This window comes from Zonotrichia leucophrys, chromosome 8, assembly GCF_028769735.1.
Source record: "Zonotrichia leucophrys gambelii isolate GWCS_2022_RI chromosome 8, RI_Zleu_2.0, whole genome shotgun sequence".
NCBI classification, from domain to species: domain Eukaryota; kingdom Metazoa; phylum Chordata; class Aves; order Passeriformes; family Passerellidae; genus Zonotrichia; species Zonotrichia leucophrys.
In genome coordinates, this window is record NC_088178.1 from 5,447,547 (window position 1) to 5,451,585 (window position 4,039).

The following is a 4,039-nucleotide window of genomic DNA, read 5'->3' on the forward strand; positions in this document are numbered from 1 at the left end:
ATCTGGGATTAATGAATGCAAATGACAGCCTGGGTTACGGGGTTTTTTTTTGGAGTGTTGGAATGTACACAAGGCCACTACACTGCCTGGTGCTGAGAAGTCCTGAGTTAACAATTTACATTTATTTGCATCTCACCACAAACCCTCTGTTAACAAGCAAGGTCAAAAGAGTTCCCTGGGGAATGAGTCCAGGACAAGAATGCTTCTCCCCATGCTGATGGCAAACCATGGATGTCTCACACTTCATCACCACTGAATGTAAAGTGAGTTTAAAACACAGGCAGTGTAGTTAAGACATCGTTTTCAAGACCCATAAATTACAAATATTGTGTAGTGTTGAAATCAGTATTTACATTTAAAATGCCCACAAATATGTAAGGAAAAGGTGTCAGGAATTACACAGCAGTAAGGAATTGCTTTCACCTGAAGGAACAGATGGTGGGGGAAATCCTGTCAGGTGGAAATCATTATTCAAATATATACGTACAACTTCTACTGGTTATTGACTGGTTTGGGCCTGGTCTATCAGAATTCGACATGTGCACGTGTGAGTGACAGCTTTTATTTTCCCTTAATCCTATTTTTAGCTGTAACAGTGGCACAATCTCTGAATTATTTTGCACTCAGTGTGCTCCACCCTGGTCTTATATTTTCCACATAACCTTTTGGTTTATTTCCAGGACAGAAAGAAACTCGATAGAAAAACCCAGGCTCTTTCTGAAAATTTTGGGATGTGAAGTTATTGAGCAGTATCAAGGTCACTACCAGAAACTTTATGCCAAAAGGAATAATAAGGCCTTCTAATTTGTCTTAGGGCAGAAATTTTTGAGGCTGAAGATTTTTGTTGTTATTTTTTTTCTTTTTCTTTTCTTCTGAATTATTTGGAAGTTCCCAGGGTTCATATTTTTAAGAGCAGGGCAGGTTACATGCTTCAATTACTTGACCAGTGCCATGGCAAACTGGAGGGAAGGTAGATTAAAATGTGTGCTATGCACCCTCTCAGGTAACTCATTTATGTGTCACTACACCAACATATTAATAAAATTTTCTATTATGTGGTTTTATCTGGATTTTAGAGAAGGAAAATAAGAAAGAGGCAAGCTGAAATCAGATAGGTTGGTTCCAATATGTTTCATGTTATATGGAGAGTTAAAACAATGAGAAATTTTATGAAGTTTTATAGACAAGTGTTGACCTCTACAGAGGAAGGGGTTCAGCTTTGATATGATGAGCTGTGATAGTGTACCTTCTCCTGAGGGGCAGCACAGGGACAGCTCCAACCTCTGTCCTCTGGGACAAGGACAGGACCCAGGGAGTGGCTGGAGCTGTTCCAGGGCAGGGTGAGGCTGTAGATCAGGGAAAGGTTCTTCCCCAGAGGGTTCTGGCACTGCCCAGGCTCCCCAGGGAATGGGCACAGCCCAAAGGCTGCCAGAGCTCCAGGAGGGTTTGGACAATGCTGCCAGGGATGCACAGGGTGGGATTGTTGGGGTGTCTGGGCAGGGACAGGTGTCAGACTCCATGAACCCTGTGGGTCCCTTCCCCGTCATGATATTCTGTGACTCCATGATTCATTATTTCACCAGTTAATAGAATACTTTCAGGTCTGACAACAGAATATATGCAGCATCTTTTAGCAACTGGCTATAAAATGACTTTTAATCTCCATGAAACTTGATGAAAATAATGGCAATGACCTAAACTCTTGTTAACTTTCGTATGAATTTTCCTGCTTGGGATGTGTTCCTGTGCTTGAGTCCAAAATGAGTGGTGGTCCTGTCCCTCGTGCTGCCTGGGCTGTAGGAAGGTAAGGGACATGCAGGGATGCAGGGACATGAGCGAGAAGTACCTGACCTGAGAACTGCCACCAATCTTCTGTTTTTAAGTTCCCTCCAGACTGGTAAGTGATTGACTGCTTTACTTTCTCATGTCTTATTAATATGATTTATTAATCTGGTAATTCAGGTCAAGCTGGCACTGTATGTTGCCGAAAGGAATAAAATAAAAAGAACATCAAGATAAAATATTATCAGCATGGCATCACTGCAAATCTGAGTGACAGCACGAGTGAAACTCACACTGATGAACTGTTGGTATCCCACAGGGACACAGTTACTGCTTCCTTAGGCCAAAGACTCTCTCAGCTCTGTGAGGTAAAGAGTGCTCTCAGTTTTAGAAATATTGAACACTGCGGGGTGGCTGGAGTGCCTTGGCAGCACAGCCTGGCTGGGATAAGCACACAGCAGCAGTGACAGCACCAGGGCATGAAACCGAGCTGGGACAAAGATTGCTGAAGTTCATGGAATCATGGAATCATGGGAAGGAACTTGAGGACCATCTCATTCCAGCACCCTGACAAAGGCAGGAACACATTCCACCAGACTAGGCTGCTCAATCCCTTTCAATTTTTTCTTCCTCTTCCCCCAGACAGTGTTGTTGAAAATAGGAAACTAATCTTGAGGCTATAGGAATTATGCTGCTTCTCTCTTGATTTGTTTCATGGACCAGGTCTCATAGAGGTAAATTTTTCCTTCTAGGCAAATAACCAGAGGCTTCAATCCCCAAATTTCCATGATCTGCTCAGATAACACAGTTTCCCAGAAATTCTGGAATTCAGGGCTTTTTCTACTGCTGATTTGGAACAGAGGATGTGAAGAAACCACAGGTTCCAAGTGCTACAAGGCAGCCACAGCTTTCTGATGGTTTGTGACTCCAGGGAGAGGAGACCCCAAAGCTTTGGGGCTGCCTTATATTGGAGCATCCTACACTAATGATTCTTGTTCATAAATTGGTCTTTACTGTGAATATTTCAAGGCACTGCTGCAGAGCAAAAAGGATTGACAGAACAAATACAAAGTCCAGTTTCCCCTTCGTTTAGACACAAAGATGATGTTTTATTTCTGAAACACTCTCAAGTATTTACTTCAGCAAGTTCTCTTTGGAATTCTTGAGGTGTGAAAACATTATGCATTAAAAAAAAAGAAAAAAAAAAAAGAATGTGAATTAAAATGATGATCAAAAAAAGAGAGATTACTTCCACAATGTGATTCTCCTTCATTCAAGTTATTCAACCCTTTCTTTGCTGTGTTTAAGCCATGTCCATGTGTACAAAATGAGACCACTGCTCCTGCTTTCCTTGAGATTTACAAGAAATTATTGCTGGTAATGGGCTAAAATTGCTCCATGCCATGGCAGTACATGCGTAGTTCACATTAGTTTGTCATCTAAAGTAGGCTTAATAGAAGAAAAATATGCATTTATTATTTTTTTAAAAATAAAATCTATATTTCTTTCCTCTAACATAGCAAAAATCTACTAATTAATCAATGGGATCTTTAACAGTGACACAGAGGATTATAAAATTCTGATATGTCTAGGGCAATGATAAAGGTCTAATTGACAATAAATTATTATTTTCCTAAAAAAAAGAAACTCCAAATAAAAAAGAAAGGTAACATAGAAGTATTTTTTTTTCTGTAGAAGACCAAGTGAATCCAAAGACAGGTTATTATGGGTTAATTACATGTATAAATAGCATAGTGTCTCTCAAAGGCTGCACAACAAAGTGAAAAAAAGTGAAAAATATTATTCTTCATTTGATATAAAGAAACATATTTTGTATTTTATATGCTTTCATTTTTTCTGTGTTTAATTTGATTTATTACATATATATACATATATATCATTGTTGCTACTTAGTTAAATTATTTCCTTATTTCAAAAATTGTCATATATTTTCATTTTTATTTTATTGTTCTAGAAATACAAAACACAAAATTAAAAATTATTGCCCTGACAAATGCCAGTAAAACATTGGATCCTCTGCCAGAGACTGAGGAGATACAATTAATCGCCTGACCAGATTTTAGGTTGATTTTTATAAAATCTATGCCCTTTAGGTAATGACAGTTAAGTCAATTTAAAGAAACCTGTATATTTTAATAGGGGCTCTAATAGTAAAATTAGTGGGCTCCCAATGGTGACTTGAAAACTTAGGAAAAAAGCATTAATGTATGCTATTAGAATGAACAGGCTGCCCAGG

At 38.9% G+C, this 4,039-nt stretch overlaps 1 long non-coding RNA gene across 1 annotated transcript; it reads left to right on the forward strand.

Annotated features, from left to right (window-relative positions):
• Positions 1 to 517: 517 nt before the first annotated feature.
• On the forward strand, positions 518 to 3,236 carry LOC135451321 (uncharacterized). The gene is made up of 3 exons (XR_010441276.1): positions 518 to 547; positions 1,963 to 2,150; positions 2,535 to 3,236. It is a non-coding gene; the product is annotated as an uncharacterized LOC135451321 (long non-coding RNA).
• Positions 3,237 to 4,039: the final 803 nt, after the last annotated feature.